Raw genomic sequence first — 18,725 nt, 5'->3', positions numbered from 1 at the left:
CGGGCACCCACCCACCCACCCACCGACCGACTGACTGACTGACCGACCCACCCACCGCCAGCTGCCCCGCTTCTCCAGCCCGCCTGCGGCGGCAGCACGGACTCCCCCTTTCCCTTCCTTCTCCTCCTCCTCCTCCTCCTCCCCCCGCGGAGCGGAACGGCGGCGGCGGGAGGCTGCAGAGCGGGTCGGGTCGGCGGGGTCCCCCCTGCCGGGCGGAGGCGGCAGCGGCGCTGGTGGTGGCGGCGGTGGTGGTGGTAGCGGCAGCGGCGGCTGCCGTGGTGGGGGAGGCGGAGGCGGAGGAGGAGGAGACGGAGGAGGAGGAGGAGGAGAAGCAGCAGAAGTGGCAGGGTAAGGCTGACCCCGCCGAGGCGGGCCTGGTGGCGGCTCCCCGGGCCGGCTTCCTGGCGGGGCCGGTCCCATCCCCGGGGGGCTGCGGGGAGAGGCGCGGGGGTCCGGCCCGGCCCGCAGGCCCGAGGGGGGGCGGGGGTCCGGGGCGCTCCCGCAGTCCCGCTCCTCGCCTCGGGAGGCCTGTGCGCGGGGAGGGGGCAGCCCCCGGCGCCCCGCTCATCCCGGCGGGGCGGGGTGGGGGTGGGAGTCGGCCTCCCCGGCGGGGTGGGGAGGGGACGGGACGGGAAGCCGCCGCCGCGCAGCGGGGCGTCCGGCGAGAGATGGAAACTCCTTTTCCTTCGCGAGTGGCTGAAGCTGCCCCCCCCCCCCACACACACACACCACCGCGCGGGGAGGGAGCCGGGTGGCGGGGCTGGCGGCGGGGCGGCCCCGGCCTGTCCCGCGGCGGGGGGCTGCGGGCCCGGGAGGGGCGGAAGCAGCCCGCCACGAGCGGGCTTGCCTTGCCGGGACGGGAGGGCCGGCGGGGCCGGCCTGGCGCCTGGCAGGTGACAGGTGTGAGCGCGTTGGGCGAGGCTCCGCCATTTGGGGGTGAGTAACACCGCCTCGGAGGTGCGATTTTTCGGTGCCGGGTGTCTTTGCGGGGGCTGGCTGGGCTCGATTCCATATATAGTATATTTGGGACGTTAGTTTCCATTATTCAAGTCAGTTTAATTGTTGAGTAGAAATTCTTGAAATGGTTCTGATAAGAGGGATTTCAAAGAGAGGAGATGCGTACGGTTTCTTCCCCCCCCCCCCCCATTCGCTTTTTGTTTTGTCCCTCTGAGAGACCTGGGAGCGCTATGCAGAGGTCTGTAGTACACTGTCTCATTCATTGAAAGTCCTGTATTAGAAGTCCGAATGCTCAGCCCTGTTACATGTTGTAAGGCCTTCAGGGCAGGGACCTTGGTTCTTTGTACTGTACCTGGTATCTCAGCAGACCCTGGTTTCTGTCCAGGATCTGTAGGTGTTTCTGTGTTAGTGATAGTAAGTACATATTTAAAAAAGGAATTTGGAAGCTGCTTCTTAGCAAGGCATAGGTTTCAGGTGTGGTTTTCTAGTCATTGTAAGGTTAGGGTATTTGATATAGGCTGAGTAAAGCTGTTTCTGAGGTTCGACTGCAGGACTGAAAATGGTGTTGCGTATAATTTCCAGTACGGTGACTTACATAGATGTTTAAAAGACATAAGTTTAATACAGATTCATTCTCTTAGGCTGCTCAAATTGTTTTGTGTCATAACTTTAGCCACCAAAATGGTAATGTGCATGCGCTACAGTAAGGGGGGCTAGCAAATCTGTAGCAACAGCACTATATTCATGATTGGCCATGATTTGCTGAAATCAGGAATAATTTTCAGCTTAGCTAATGATTTACCTGATAACCAGGAGTTTGCATTTCATATACATATTTCAATTACTCATTCTTTATCTGTATTATTGTAATTGGGTTTTGTCAAACCCCAGAATTCTGATACCTGCTTTTGGCAAGAGGGAAGTTCCACTGACAAATTAGGAGATGCATGTCATCAGTCTCAGTAAAGTTCTGCCCTTCAATTTAAATGAAAGCTTCAGTCACTTGTGGCTGTTATCCATACGTTAAACTTACGGAGGCTCGTCTGTACGTAGTACCTTGGCTTGCACTGCAGCAGAATGGACGCTGAACAGACTCTTGATTTCTTTGCAAAACTGAGAAGACCTGGTTCATTTTTCTTATGTTGCTTCACAGGAGAACCTGCACAAAGGGGAAGAGGGGAGGAAGGCTGTTAGAGGAGATGCTCGGTTTCGGTAATCCCAGTTTTGTTTCTGAGAGATGTTTGATAATACATCGTCCTTATTACGTGTGGGGCCAGTGCCATCTCTCTACTGTGCTACCCTTGCTTACACCAGCTTTCAAAGACTTTGCGAAATGTAAACCATTTTCCTTCTCAACATCAAGAGAAGTCAAAGGGTTGTTCTCTCTTCCTTTAAATTGGCAGAGATAAAAATAGAATTCTTGAATACGGGCATTCTTCCTATGACAGTGTCCTGGTAGAAACTTCTCTTTTCCAGCAGTGACAAGATGGAAGAAGATAGTGGTTTTTCTCACCGTGGCATTTCTTTGAAGGCTGAGGTCCTGTGTTGTTTAGTAATGGTCTTTGGATTTGCAGATAACCGGTATGCTTTTCAACCCTTGTAGAATTAAACATGTCATCTGTTGAAGAGATTATTCTCAGCAGACTTAGGTATATATTTCTTTTTTGCTAGGCAGCTTAAAGAGCTTTTGGCAAACCGTGTTTTTTTTTTTTGTGAGAGTGTACTTTGAAACATAAAACTAGATTGCTCTTCACCCTATTGCAATTGTCGCCTCCTTATCGTGAGCTCTATGGCTGGAAACACTGGAAGAAATAAGTTGGTCAGATGTAACCTCAAGTTTATGAAATGACTGTAAATTTAGGACTGAGGGATCAGGCTGATCGTTTCTGAACTGCTGCAAGCGGAATGCTGAACGATGTTGCTGTTGGTGCTTTTACAGGAAACAGAACAAAAATTCCAGTGATTCAGAACTGGATTTTTTTAAAGCTATAGTCAAAACTCAAATATTTAAATGATTGAAATGAGAGTTAACTTTTTTCCCTCACTAATGTGTATGTGTTTAAGTTGGGGATTTTTTCTCTTTAATTGCACAGTAGGTTATCTCAACTGGAAAAGTACACACTTTTTATTTCAAAGAGGAAAAATGCTGGTGGATGTTCTAAAACTTCTTGAGTCCTGCTTAGCAAGCTGGTCTGGATTGGATTCTACATATTTAAATGCAACTCTGAGAAAGCTGTCAGAGTCACAATTGGATAATATTTTTTATAAACTCTTAACTGTAGTCAGAGGTTTCAGTATAATAGTTGTTTCAGTTTCATACCCTCTTGAGAATGCTTACCAAAAAAATCACTGTTGTAATATTAATGCTGTCCCTGACAAAAGATTTTGTATACCTTTTTCCTAATTACAGTAAAATTAGGAACGTATTTTTACTGAACTGATCAGCAAGCTCAACTCCCATGCAAGAAAGTATTCCAAACAGTATACAGATGTTTACTGAGTTCTTCCTAGCTTTGTGTTACACTGCCTTTGAATTTTGGTGTTCCTTAATTGGTACTAACAAGGTTCTAGTGAAACCAAGTGAAATAGCCTGACACAAATAAAGCTGAAAGATCTGTGTTGTTGGTATATGGTATCCTCATATTCTTGGAACATTTCTGTTGTTAAATGAATGGTGCTACTCAGAACATTCTTGTTGCCATAGATGCAGTTAAGGTGTAGTTAAATAGTTAATATTTTTAGAATGTGTTAAACTTTTTGGTGGCAAGAAGTTAAGCATAACTTCTGGTAATGTGCTAAATAAACTTTGTTTAAGTTAGTATCTGGCCACAGAATTTAAAAAAGAAAGATTCTTTTGTTTAAAATACGCATTATATTCTTAGAAAAATGCTGTGTGTGATCAATTTTTATAGCAATATGGAAAATGTATAGCGCTCTCCTATCTGAACACAGATAAAGATCGAATTTCACTGTCTTTAATGATGAGTGGTTTGAAACTCATTCAGATCCTGGCTGTACTATGAGCAGAATTTATTTTTTCCATTATTTCAAAGTCATGTTTCAGAATGGATGTAAAACTTGTGCTCCCTTTAGTGTTTAGAAAAGCATTAACTTAGCAACACACAGTGGTAAGAAAAAAAAAAAAATCCCATACATTTCTGTAGGTTGCATTTACAAGTTTTTGAAAAAAAAACAAAACCCAAACAACTAAAGCTGTGTACCGGTTAGTCATCATATTGTTAGGCTTGCTAGAATTTGCCAAGAATCAGGACAAAGTCGCTACATATGCTCACTACTTTGATTTTTCTTAAGTTAGATAAACACTCAAATACTAAATATCTAAAGCTTGTCCCAGAATTAATCAAACCTGGTTCTCTGTCCATGCTGGCTGGTTGGTCTGCTGGGGCTGCCAGTGGAGAATGCAGAGTTCTGCCTGCTTTTTCACTCATTGAAGGCATGAATTCAAGTTTTGGTTGTTTGTTGGGGTTTTGGGGGTTGGTTTTTTTTTTTCTACAAAGCTGCCAGTTCTCACAAAATTTATAGAAGCCTTTTTATCTTTGATGCTTTTGTACCTCCTTTAAAATGCACTTGAAAATAGTTGAAGGATGCAAATACTTATTAAAAGGACAAATAGAAAGTGTAAATGCATTTTCTTTAAGAAACCTTGGTTAATTAGACACGCTAGAATACAAATTTTTGCAGTTGGAATTCATAATCAACTGTTCTCACATGGATGAGATGTTGAGATGCATCTATTTTCTGTGTGGTTTCATTTTTAAAGCAATAAAGTTGCTGCTGGGTTTTACATATTTGTGTAGTGTACGAACAGTCTTTAATTCACCATTCTAAAGACACAAATCTGGAGCAATTATGCTTTCTTTAATCCTATATCTCAATAAATTTTGAGCTCATCAGCTAATTTCAGCAAAGAAATTAGCTAAGGGGCAAGGCCCCAAAGATTTTACATTTTAATAACATTTAACAAGCCTTAGTAAAATTGATGGCTTCGTTGAGTAAGATCATCTCTTCAGGGGAAAGTTTTTTGCATTAATTTAGCAGTTACTTGTGTTTAGCCTGCTAGTTGGCTAGTGAACAGTTGTCTGAGGTAAGAACTAGAGATGAACTGTAGCGTTCTTTTCTTCAGTCAGTAGTTAGAGGACATGAGAGGTTAAGTGTATTGTGGCTAGTGCTTGGAAGAGAGGGGTAAGATAATAGGCATCTGGGATAGAGGTGGAATGTGACTACTTGGAACACGGGGGCATGGCTGAGACAGAATGCAAATCTGTGGGAAATGGGTCTTTGTTAGTTCTGCTATTTATGGGACAGTGCCTTTAAGAGGAAGGTTAGCAGCAGCTGCCAGTTTTGGTTTACCAAACAAAAAACCATGTTACAATAGGTTCTTAAGAAGGTTAAGACTGGGGAGGGGAGAAAAAAAGTGGGGGAAAAGGGGTGAAATATGTAAAGTAGCTGAGCAGACTGCGGGGCTGCCAAGATTGTGTTATAACAGTGGCATGCTTTTGAGTACAGCAGTAGAAACTCTTAGGGTGAGGTGGCTGTTGGATGTTTGGTGATATTGTTGCTTCCATGCACACAGAGCCTCTGCTGCTGTGCCTGCCTGTGTGTTTGCATGGGCCCGATTCAACACATGGTTTCCCTAATGCCTAGGCTGACACAGTTCATGTAGCAGCACGGGGCAAGAATGTGCACGAGTAAGGGAGGAGTTACTTAAGCTGCATAAGACAGACATGTCATTCTCAAAATACTTTATCAAAAGGACTGTTTTGTTGTTACATTATATAGAGTTACAGTTTCTTTAGATAATGGGAATTAGATGTTTGTCTCATGCTAATAGGATAATTCAGTGATATGTCTGTGGGCTGTCACATGCAATGGTATATTTAATGTATTCCCAGGTCTAATAGATTTATCTGTGAAGATGAGCCATGGTACTATAAAATTCTTTTAATAAGCCTGAAATTATTTGCTTTTTAGTAAAGATTTATTACACACTAAAGATTTTAGGTAGCTTGTTGAACCTTGAAAAAAGTATTTATCTGGTATACCTCTATTTCATAGGTAGTGCTAGTAGAAGTGGATAAGAAATTACTGGCAGACAGGTGAAATATTCTCAACAGCAAACTTAATTGTATTTGTTGCGGTGTATCTTTATTGCTCAAGAAGATGCTTTGCTGTCATCAGGTATTTTCATAGGTGACTTGAAGAAAGTTCAGCCATAAATATGTTTAGGGAGTAATTCTTGGGAAAATTCTTAGAGGCTGTCATAGCTAGGGCTTTAGAATGCATTTTTCAAAGGAAATTGCACTGTATGTGTAAAAAAATAAAAAAGTCCACAGACCTCATTTGTCGATCCATCTGTTATCAATGTGATTACAGAATGTCTTACTTTTTCAGCAAGATAAACTGGAAAAAAAAAATACAGTAAGTTTCAGAATCTAAGCACCTGTCAAAGCATTAGTACTTCTTACTGATCCATGCCTCAGAAGCTATGACTAATATTTATATCCAGATAAATCATCTGTTTTCCTGAAGGTGTTGGGGAAGGGGGCGAAATTGATTTCTACTTTACACCAAAGGTTAGAAATGCAGAAAAATGTTTTCCCATGCAAGTCCTAAGCCTGATCTCCACAGGTGGAAAAAATTATGAACTGTTTCACCTACATAGGAAAAGAAAAAGCACACACTTCAAAAAAATGAAGTTGTACGGTGTGGCATGTAATTGTATCCTTTGTCAATTCTTGTGTTTAAACCCTTAAGAAAAGTTTCTACTTCCTGTGTCCATGCTGTGCTATCTCTTTACAGTACTTGCCTGTCTTTTTAAAGCATTCATATTTTTTTCTGTTCATTTTTTTCTCAACTCTTTAAAAATCTGTCCCATGGGGAATTTATCTCCTCCAACCACCTTTTTAGTGACATCCTATCATATTTGTAGGTGAACTAGAAAAGAGGAGATCTCTTCATGCATATCCTTTCATCACTCTCCTATTCCCTTGCCAGGTAATCTATGAGATATACTTTACAATTGAAACATTAGTGCCCTCTTGTTTATACTTCTCTGGCATTCTTTTTTTGTTGGAAGCTAAGAAAATTTTTATTCTGGGAAACTTTTCTTCCTTCTTAAGAGACCGGTTTGGCGTTTGTCATTTCTTTCTCATTCTGTTTCTTCTTCAGAGCATTGGTTGCTAAGTTTGCCCCTATGCCATTTAGGCTTTCCTGAGAGAATAGAGAAAAGGAAAGCGTCACAAGTTCTGTACTTGGATTTCTTTTAATTTGTTTAACTGCATCAAACTGCTGCTTTCTGTTTGTTGGATGAACATTTGTTTTTCGGAAGGGAATGGTAGGTTATCTTTATTAGAGAGCCTTCTTTAACCTAACAGGTTTAAGCCTGGGAGCAGGGAGTCTCCAGGGGCTCAGCAAAAGTATGCTTTAAAAGGCATTTTATGTTCATAATTACAAAGTAGTATGTTTCACATGCGCTTATGAAGCTGCTTCAGTTAAAAATTTTGGTGTCTTGTTCCCTTTTTTAAAATACTGGTCTTGTCTTTGGTAAATGAGAATAAGTCGGGGAGTGGGTATTTTGAGTGTGTGTCTCAAACTGTATTTTAAACTGTCTTGCTGGAATAATTGCCAATACCAGATTATTATATTTATGCTTTGGTATTGGCTAAAGATCTTGACTTGGATTAGGCCGTTTTGTTCAAGGCACTGTATAAATATTTATTAAATAAGTCTGTCCCAGAAGAGTTTGTAGTCCTATGAATAATAAAGTTTGTTTACCCACATGCATATATTGGATTAGACAAAGACATTTAGCAAAGTGTTTGTGTTATCTCTAATCTATTATGCCTGTTCTTCAGCCATTTTAAACTGCCAATCTTAAGTTAATTAAAACTGTCTTTAATAGATGTAATTCATTTAGCTGTTTTGACACGACTTGTATGAATTGTTCAGACAAATGTTAAAAGGATTGTGAAATGACTGTGGACCCTCACCAGCTTGTATTCATTGGTAGCTGCTTAGGGTAGAGGTAGGTGTATCAAAGCTGGGAATTCTGTTGAAGGTTGTGACAGTGGATCACATCTGTGATGCTTACATTTGGGACTCCCGTCAGAGTGAGAACACTTTTTTGTAAAATGAGTAGAATACAAGGAGAAATTTGAGTGCTAGCAAATTTTTAAGCAGTATAATTAACTTTGTTGTGTATCTGAGTTAGGACTTAGCTATGTCTAAAAGGGGTCGCTGAAGAATTAGTTCCTGCTCTTCTATAAGAAGCACATTTTGGTCTTCCTTTCCCAGGCTGAATGTGCAACACTTTTTGGATTCCTCTTCCACAGTATCTGGCAAAGGAGAACAAAATGAATTATTAGCAGCCGGGAGAGAACTGTCATTCGGATTGTGGAAATTTCTGTTCTCTCCAGCATCTTGTTTCTAGCAGGTGATGTGTTAAGCAATAATGTTCAGAGAAAACTCATTATTTGTTTCTTTTTTTTTTTCCCCTGCATGGGGTTGAAAACCCCTGTGGTTTCCAGACTGAAAGGAAAATATCAGTTCTCCCAGTAGTGCTTTCATACATCTAGTGCAGAGGGGAAAAAAAATTGATATGATAATCTGTTGTCTTCACTCGCCTGGTGATGTAGGCCTTGTGAAAGCTGTGAATGCTACCAAAATGGCTGCATCATTCGGGATGCATGAAAGTGTCATCCTTCCGTGATGTAGCTGTAGGCACTCAGAGGTTGTTAGTGTAGCTGTAGTTACACAGGCAAAATGGTGTTACTTTTCTGGAAGAGCTTCAACATTGACTTGGGTGAGTAGCTTTGGTTTATTGACACAAAATATGACTCTGCTGCCGTGAAAGGAATGCTTTACCTCTTTTGTCAGTATTTCTTTGTAAATTAAATACTTCTGGAGTCATATAACAAAATGGCTTTGAGATATGAGGTTTAAAGCAAGAAATGGAAGAATGCAAGTATTTGTGAGCATCAGGGGCCAGTCTGATAGTTTGCTGTGACTGAACAGGGAAGCATTCTTTCACTGACACAAGCAGCTGGTCTTTGGTACTTGTCTCATCTGTCTGTTTACCAGGTCAGTCTATGAGCTGGGAGTTAGAAAACTAACCAGAAAATGTTGATTGATCTTTAACTGCCTTAGGTGATCTCATGGAGTGAGACTAACCCCTTGATGCTGAGGAGCTGTTAGATCAGTTCAGTAGTTTCCTATAACTTCACACTGAGGGGGATGTTTTGTACTACCGCAGTGACAGTGTATGGATTTACCATCTTTTCTCCTTAGTTCACTGATGTGGTTTATTGTATGATCCCACAAATTGGTTTTTCTGCACAACTGAGGTATGGCGAAGAGCAGTAGAAGATATTATTTTATTTTTATATTTTTAATAAAAATATTTATTTTTAAGTTTATTAAGCTGGTGGTGTTGATGAAGAAAGCATCTCAATGAAACTGTAGATCTAAGAGTGGTGCTATGATAGACAAGCAGTAAGACCAGTTCAAGAATTCATCTCTGCCCATCTGTGGCACTGCAGCTGTTTACAGGGTCACCAACTCAATTGCCAAAATGATGCAAATCAAAAGCTAGCCCTTCAAAAAGTAGGACGGGAACTAGTTGAACTGACTTCACCACAGAACCCACATATGTGGATTCTGCCACTGTGTGAAACCTTCACCGTGGCCTACCTGGGTGAAAGATGGTAAGAGTAATCTTTTCCTGGAGATAATAATCAAGGAGTCTTAAATGCTTTCAGCAGGCATGTTTTAATTAGTGAGCTTTAAGTGACTGTGCGTGTAAGAATCCCAGCAGTCTTCTCTTTATCAGTAAGAATGGCTAGGTTTTTCTAGGGTGTTTAGTCTTTGAACATTGTAGTCCAGTTTTGCAATGGAGTAGGAAATTCAGGTCCCATTGAAACTGGTGAAAGTGTGGCTAATAGATAAGCATAACTGCAATGAGGTATGTAAACTATGGAAAGAGAAGGATGGAGAGAATAATTTAGAAAAGAGGTGCAGCACTTGTCGACACTTGAGGAAAGATGTGGTTAAAGTGGGATAGCAAAACAGATGTTTTGTAAAGATATTCCCGTTTCATCTGTGTACTACAGGGCAGTATTTTCTGAGCCGGCCTAGAATTGGAGCCTTTAGTAATCTTTGAGAGGAAGCTGGTGAATCTGTTACATTATAATCTGCTATTCAGCCATATTAGTGAATATAAAGTGTCATTTAAACATGAGTAAATTCAAGTTAGTATGTAGGTGTTCTCTTTCTTTAAATTGCAGAGTTTGGATGGACTTTGGAACGTAACAGTTGTTGCCAGTCTGGCCTGCATGTTCAGATTTCAGGCTGGCGGATACTAAAAACTTTTTCAAGCTAAAGCTTAATACAACTGTCCATCTGTATACACAATGCTGTACAAAATAGGCATTTAAGCCCTATCTAGGTGCTAAATTTTGATATCTTTCTTGGTTGTATGTATTATATTGGTTTTGCTTAATTTTTTATTGTGATTTTTAGTTTCAGGTAAATTCCCTGTGACAGTATCTTAAAGTCAAAGTACCACCTAATGGTGTTAGCAGAGCTGATGGAGCTACAGGCTTCCTTCCTGTTGAGACTGGCCAAAAGAACAGGCCAAACTGTAGCTTGTGTTTCTTCAGTGTAGAGCCAATGGCAACTCTCCGAAATGTTTTTTCCACTCCCCATCAATGAGTGGGTAAGTTCTTGCCAAAGCAAAAGAGATCTTGAGACCTGCAACTTGACTCAACATTGTATAGTTCATACTGAAAAAAAATCCTTTAGCTAGAGAAATATCCTCCAGAGTTATACTAGCATGAGATTTTGTTAATTAAAAAACAGTTGTCTTCTGGTTTGAAGTTTTTGTGAGACTTAGAGCAAACTAGTATTTCAGCTTTGTCTGTTTGACTTCAGGCTGCTGCCTGTTTGTGATAAGGGCAAGTCATCACCTTGTACTGTCGTCAGTGAATGTTGCAGAATGGCTACAGTGACTGCTCAGACTGTCAAAATTCACTGATTTCAAAATCACTTTCTCATTTAATGTTTTACTGTTGCAGTACAGCTTCTTTCGCTTCTGTTGCTTTGTTTTCTGATGTGTATGCATTGACTAGGATTTTTAAATTGAGGAGAAGCTTAGCAGTGCAGCTTCATTTGCCTTTTAAACTTAAGGATGTATTGTCACTGCTTTGTCATCCTTTCTTGAACCTATTGTGAGAATAAAACTATATGTAATTGGAAGGAATAATACTACTTTTGCTATTTGTTTATGGGGAAAAAATTGTGCTTTTATCACAAAACTAAAGCACAGGAGTTTTTTCATACCTTTGTTCTTGATGGCTCCTGCAAGAAGTCCACATCTTCAATTTTAAATTACGCCTGCCTGTAACCCACAGCTTAGTATTTTTGCAGGACAAAATTTACAAAATCGGTATACTTCTGAAATATGAAGCAAGTATCTCAGATACAAATCCTTTGCTATTTTATCTGCATGACATTGTTCATCTTTCAAAAGTTGGTCATCTACTATTAACAGGCCTCTTATCTTTGCAAATGCAAGAAATGTATTAGTATGTCTAAGTTGTGAAGAGCTATCTAGACTAGCAGAGTTACTTCTCCATGGAGTTGTTTAATACAAGTTTTTATAAAATGGGATCTCAGCTCCCTTTAGTTTCCTGAAACCACCTGATATCTGGTTGTATCTGTGGTTAGGAGGCTTAACTGTTCTCGCTTGTATGTACTCTTTGTATTTTTGGTGTTTAACTCCAGTTGTACAGAGGAAGATAGAATTCAGCTAATTCCTTAGATAAAGGCTATAAGGTGGTATAATATCCAGAAAACAAGAATAAGGTCAAAAATCTGAGTGGGAAGATAAGTGCTCAATAAATGGAGTGGGAAATTATCTCACTTTTAGTATGACTGGCAAGTTAATAACAAAATTTGTCATTTTAGTAATTAGTGAAACATCAACTTTTTTCACTTTTGGCATGTGTTAATATGTCAAATATCGGTGGTTTCATAATTAAAAAGTTTTGTCAGATTTCTTGGTTTAATAGTACATGTATGTCAGTTTCAGAGAACCCTTTTCTGTTTGACGCTAGATGATAGCGTAATCTTGATTTCTAGCTTTTTAAACAATGGTTTATTTCGGCACTATCTCTCTGTCCCCCATCCATAGTTTGCAAGAAAGGGCCTTGGAATAGGGGTAAGACACGGACAGAATATTAGTTGCAAATTTTCTCGATTTTTGAATGTAGATTTTAGTCGTCTCTAAATCTTGCTTCTGTTGTGGGAGTCATCTTCCCAGGCAGCATGACAAAGTGGAGGACCATACAAGGTTAAAAGCTCTTTCACCATGAGGTATCTTTACTGTTCTTTCTCATCTTTCCTCTTATGTTCCTTGTCTGCCTTTTTCAGAGTTTTTTGATTTTTGTCCTTTTGTCTATCTAATTGTCTTGTTAGTCTGTCAGGACCTTTGTAAGGAGATACTGTTTAAAGTAGAAAGGTACAAGATAGGTTCATTTGTTAAAAGGATTAGTGGCAATCTTTAAAAAGGTTATAACAGCAGGAAACAATAAGTATTGAGAAGCCTTGAATGCTGGAGGCATTTCTGCTCTTCCCAGCTTTCCTCTCCCCTTCCCTTGTTAATCTCCTCTCCCTGAATGCTGTGTGGAGCAAAGTGCAGAAAGAAGGGTTGGTGCTGTTAGTCCCTTACAGAGCAGGAAGTGCAGTGGTGGCATCTTTCTTTTCTTTACAGAAGGTTGGAGAACAAGTAGCGTTCTTCTTTCCTTTGAAGAAAGTTCATAGTGGCACATGGGGAAACTTGGGAAAAATAAGAAATTTTAATGTGAGATTTTCAGTTCCTAGGTAGGAAATATGTATTTTTATCTTGGAAGAAGATAAGTATGGAAAAATAATTGGGAGCTAGAGGAACAGCTCTTTAGATGTGTCTGTTACTTTTCCCTCCTTGTGTATAACATGCTCCTTGAAGAAAAGCAACAGGGAAAATAAGTTATATTGGCAGGACCATGAGTATTTGACTCTTGCTATCAGTGTCTGTTACCTCATCTTGGTGTAGGTTTTTTCCCCAGGTTAATGGATTTTTGTTTATTTTTCCCTACTACAATGAAGTTGGCAAAAAATAAGTGGAAACTATAGAGGCTTCCTCCCAAATGTTGCAATGGTGGCCTTGGTTTTGTCCTTATGCGTGTTAGTTTAGGAACTAACAGAGAAGAAAGAAAACCTCCTAGTTTTCATGACCATGCTTCTCCCTTTCTTTTCCCCCTTTCCCTGGCAGTTATTCTGTCCAAATCCTCCATTACCCTAGGACCTTCTGCCAGTGAGGCTTCACAGGTGAAGATAACCACACATAGATATGAAGTCAAGCTCTCTTACCCTAAAATTGACAGCCCAGCTGTAGGCCTCTTCCTAATATGGGCGCCCTTCCTATCCAAGGGCCTCAATTCTTCTAGAGAAGAGTATGGACAGAAAAGGGTACTTCTGTGGCCATTTTTTTTCTTTATGGTACTGTGTTAAATAGCTGAAGGCCTTTCTTCCGTACTGCTTGGTGGTAGCTTCCTTCTTGGTGGTGTCCTACCAGTCTTTCTGAAACTTCTCCGCCTGCTCTCAGTTCAGGTGCTGGTCTCTTAATACAGTTGTTTCCAATTAGCTGCTCATAACTCAAGGAAGTGGTTTGCTGTTATTAACCTTTTTGCGTTGCTTCTGTAGAACTTATATGTCTCTTCCTTCCTCTTACCCTACAGGCCCACCTTGTTCCTAACAGCTGCCAGAGACAGCTTTGTGTAGCTGAGCTAGATGTTTAACTTCCTAAATGATTATTCTAGTGCTAAATCAGAAAAGTCTCTTAGTGTTGAATACAACTGTGTTTTTTTCCCCCTTCTACAAGATTGCTCTCAGGAAAACCTAAGGTTGTGATTTGTAAATCAGCATAAGTTGGCTCTGCTCCTTTCCCTGTGTTCACGCTGGCATTCATCTGACTCAAAGCTAAACTAGCAGAAAACTAACACTACTTTCCTGCACTGCCCCCACCCCGGTTTTTCTCTGTGAACTGGCTTGCTGCAGGATCAGATGAGTGCCAGTGTTGGCTTAATCACAGGAGGGAGAGGGGGAATGCATGCCTGGGAGCAGGGGGAGTGACAGTGGCAGTACTGAGTTGTTTCAGAACTGCATTTTAAGGAGTGGCTGAAATACCCAGCCTTACTGTCACTGAGACGTTATGAGTAAACAAGTCAAGTCCCTAAGATGAGAAAGGAATTTATTTTTTTTGCCAGAGTCTGGCTTTCAGTAGGTATTTACCCAAAGGCTGGATTTAGCAGTGACACCTCTCCTATCAATTAAAGAAATCATTTGAGTTTTGTAAAGAGGGGAAGAATGGAAAATAAAATATTCAACCAGCCCGGAAGTAAAAGTGTGTCTGTGACACAATCTTTTCTGCTCCTTGACCAGGAGAGAATAGCATGAGGGTTGCTGGGAAATTAAATCTCAAAGTTCATGAACTGAGATGATTCGCAAGGTGAGTCATCCAGGGTAAATGAGAAGGGAGTAGAAGTTACTCTGTAGTTGCTTGGTTTATAATTAGGGAACAGGCGGGAAGTTGGAGCTCATGGTACTTAGCTGCTTAGTTATCTGATTCCATGCCCACTGGTCCAGTTGCTTCAGACCTTTCATTCTGCTTGCATCTATTTCTGTGGGAAATAGGACATAGGGCTTAGTCATCAATGCCTAAGAGCCTGATAGTGGTCACAGATTTTACTCCTTTTACTAATTCATAGTGATAGGTGATGCTGTCATCCTTACTACCAAAGGTGAAAGTGTTTTGAAAATGGTCAGTGTACTTTCAAGGAGTGGGTGGATTTTTTTTCTTTGCTCATTAGCCTTCTTCCACTACCACTACCTCTTAGCTGATCAAATGGCTATGGAATGGGAGTTGACCATAAGAGACTTAACTATTTTGGAGGCTGCAGGACAAGGTATTGCTGGTGACACCTGAGGAGAGCGAGAGAGTTAGGTTTGATACAGCTTTGAGGCTTGTCCTACCATGCCAGTTCCAAGTGTAATTGGAAAAACTTTTAAGTGTGGCAAAATGAAAAAATGAGAGTTTAATTTTGATTATAAGTTGTTTTCTCAGGAAAGGATGGGTGAAATAAAGTACAGCAATTCACAAAGCTGAAGATGTGTTCTATTTGATCTTTGGACGTATCTTAATTGTAGATTTGGTTATTACACTATATCTTTAAGCCTGCTGTTCTCAAAAGATGACCTCTTTGAATAAACTCTTGCACGGAAATTTTCCCAAAATCCTTAAAACAGGCAAAAATCTTTGCCCCCACTAGAACAACTCTGCTTTTACTTCACTGAAAAAAGAGAAACCTATGACTGATTGCTTCAGCCAGTCACTTTCTACCTCAGAAAAACCTTTTACATTTCAAAAAGAAATCATTTACTCAGACTTCTGCTTTTCAGTTTGATACAGATTTAGGCTGCAACATGTTTAATAATTTTGTGTGGTATGCTTTAATTGTTATGTGAAAAATTTTAATATGCTGACAATACTTACTTTCTGGATGGAAGTAGAATGAGCATTTTGAGGTGGTATTGTCTGTAATGAAACATTTTAATTGAAGCTCTTGAGCAGAAAGAAATATTCTGTATGTGAAAGGTGTAAAGAGGAAGATGGAGACTGCTTTCTTTGAAAAGCTGGAGAACCTAATTTTGAGCCTAGATATTCTGAACAAACTAGTTTTTGATGAGGCTTAAATGATTCATTTAATCTTTTTTATGGTTAGATTCAGATCTCATGACAATTCTGATTCAAGCTTCTTTCTTCACTTTTTAAATGAAGGAAAGGAATTGGAATTTTTTTTGTCACCAGTATTTTTATTTTTTTAAAGATGCCTGCTGACTACAGATGTTCATAAGGGACAGGTTTTTTAATTTCTTCCCTCCTTCTCCAGCAGTTAGGGATAATGATGTTCTAAGTATCTTTGCTCTGTTAAGGGACCATGATTATAGATTTTAAGTACTTGCAATATAATCACTTAAGTGTCTTGGTAACATAATTAAATTATTTGATTATTCCATGTGTGTTGTTTATTTTTGCCTTTAATGTCATGCATGGAGAACAGACATTTGCTTTTATCAGTACTTGAGCAAATAGTGAGTCAGGGATATCAGGCTGTAGAACTGTGTGTGTGGGGTGGAGGTCTCTGCTAATCTGTTCTGCGAGTCTTATTCTTCTCAGTTATGATCATGCTGTTTACATTTTTTTTTCTTTCTTTGACCAAAAAAAGGGACTTCACTGTTATTGTCCCTACGTGTTAAATCTACCATCCAAACTTGTGTAGATAGCTGCTGAGGCAATTTTCTTTTTGCAGCTTATTTACCACTTTCTTGGACAGAGAGAATGAAATTTAAAATGTTGAAGACTGCTGGATTAGAAGGGGAGACACTGAGCTTTGAGTCTTAAAATCATGCTGGTGTTTTATGTTATGAAGTAGATATGAGTTTTAGCAGAGGTGATAGTAAAATTATCTTTCGAGAGCAGATGCAGTTTCCAAGAACTGGATCAGCAACTCATTGTGTAGGCACGTGGACTTTGGTATTGGGAACCTTGTAGTTGTAAGCGGTAGTTGGTAGGATTTATGTCAATAACACATAAGCTAAAGGAATACTATAGAGGGTAGTCAAAAACTGTTTCTGGTAGGCGTCAACAGCTCACCTCTTCCCCTCAGAAGTCTGTAGTTTAAACTGTCTACTATGTGAGGGGGTTTTTCTTCCCTTTTCTACACCAAAGCTGAAAGGTCCCCAGTGGTCAGCTGCCTTTGTTTTTCCCCTGTAGACTGAAGTTTGGCAATGCTAGGTATCTCACACCTTCTTCCATTTCAGTAGAAGAAATAACAAGTGGGCTTTTTCTGAAACTTTTTTTTTTCACTTACATGGCATGTGTGTAAACATCTTTTATTCTGAACGAAGTAGGAATCATACAGCAATTTCTTTACTTGCATCTCTGTCCCTTTGTAGCTAACCTTCTCCATAGCAGAGAGTATGCTTTTATGACTAGGACTTAGGGGCCCCATTGATTTGAAGGCCATTCTGTTGCTGCTGCTGCTGATCGCCTTTCCCGGGCCAACAATAACAGCCTTTAGACACTACGAAAAGCTTCAGATTACATGACTGTCATTAGTGGCTGTTTCTCAGGACCTTTCTCCTCTGGTCTTCCTTTTTCTGAGTGTCCTGCAAGGGAATCTGTACTGTGCTCTTTCTATACCTGTTTTTAGCCTTTTCCTCCAGCTATGGTGAGAGATATATTTCAAACTACATCTGTAGCTGGTTTTGTCTTTCTGATTGTAGCAAGTGGTATTTCTGTTATGGTTTGAAAGTGAAATTTCATGTTGTGGTTGCTCTTTAACAGATGAGAGAGTGGAGAAAAAGTGATGTCGGGTAGTTGAAGTGTGTTGGTTTCTGAATGTTTGTTTTGTGATTTCTGAATATATTTTTTGTTTACTGGTAGGATGTGCATGAAGAAATGACAGGAACAAGTAGAAGAAGCAGCACCGTGCCAACTCTAGTGGTTTTTCAATGAGCTGCATGATACTTAGTGTTCTTCAGGCTCCAGTTCCTGAAGTCAGAATTTGAATATTCTTAAAACACAAGCCTCTGTCCTTCAAGGCTGCATGTATAAAAATTAAAGGTTAAACATTTGGGGGGAGAATCTTTTTAAAAACCAACAAACTAAAAAGACCCACAAGAACCCAGTGTTTTCTAGATAAATTGTTTTTTGAGAACCAGAAGATTTTCAGTTCTTCTATTTTTTTCCCGTTGTTTTAATCTTTGGAGCAGATGGACCCTGGGTGATGTGGAAATGAAAGGGGAAAACAGGAGAGAAATGAGGACAGGGATGCAAGACAAGTTCCTTCCCTTCAAGTCTTTTAGTCAGATAAAATTGTCAGATATGGAGAAAAGTATTACTGCTGAATGTGAAACTGAAAGTCTGTACTGACTTTACAACCTCTCAGAGTCCTAATGTTTTAGACTGATTTTGCTCTTTTGCCTTCCACGCTGTCAGGCAGAGAGGCTGTGTGGAGCCTAGTGCCTTCCCATATGCCTAGAATTTTCCAAAACTTAGCCTCTGACACTTAATCTGCTCCATTAAAAGGTATAACTGCTACTTGTTTTGCATGAAACAAAGTGAAAAAGAGAAAAACAAATGATACTGATAAGAAAGAATTCCTATCTGAAGCATTTCAGAAAAGCAAAGCTCACTTTTATGTGGTAGCAGCAATCTCTTCTTTTGATGATTATTTCTTTCTTTTAAAACTGGAATTGCAAACACTTCTAGTCAGTTTAATGCTGATGGTGACTATAATTGATGTAAAATGACACTTGTAAAACTATCCAATTGAAGATTTGGTATTCTGAAGGGTTTTCACATCTGAGTGTTAAAATACAGACCAGAAGCTTCACCATTGCACGTCTGGCGCCAAGCTTGAAACTTATTTCTGTGAATTACCAGATAACCTGTACAGTTCAGTTACTTGATATCCTTTGTTCTTGCTTCATGATGTGGACAACAGAATTTTCAACTCTTTTTTTTTTTTTTTCCCCTGTGTTGGGTCAGAACTGTTCTGTGGATGTGTTCGTGGAATATGTAGCACTTGGGCTGACTTGATTTTAGTCTCTTTGCCTTAGTTCACTTGCAACTTCAGGGGAATTAGTTC

The 18,725-nt window shown here is 40.1% G+C and overlaps 1 protein-coding gene across 2 annotated transcripts in view; it reads left to right on the top strand.

The window, feature by feature from the left end:
* The first annotated feature begins 214 nt into the window (after positions 1 to 214).
* TAB2 (TGF-beta activated kinase 1 (MAP3K7) binding protein 2) overlaps positions 215 to 18,725 on the top strand; it is a 67,933-nt gene continuing 49,422 nt past the window's right edge. Inside the window, exon 1 of one of the 2 annotated variants that reach the window (XM_075087970.1) lies at positions 215 to 348. The gene's annotated coding sequence lies outside the window, so the exon portion shown is untranslated. The remainder of the gene's footprint in view (positions 349 to 18,725) is intronic. The other variant, XM_075087972.1, reaches the window with a different exon arrangement.

The sequence above is a fragment of the Phalacrocorax aristotelis genome, chromosome 3 (genome assembly GCF_949628215.1).
Source record: "Phalacrocorax aristotelis chromosome 3, bGulAri2.1, whole genome shotgun sequence".
Classification (NCBI taxonomy): domain Eukaryota; kingdom Metazoa; phylum Chordata; class Aves; order Suliformes; family Phalacrocoracidae; genus Phalacrocorax; species Phalacrocorax aristotelis.
The sequence above is the reverse complement of the archived record's forward strand: the minus strand, read 5'-3'. Positions and strand labels throughout refer to the sequence as shown.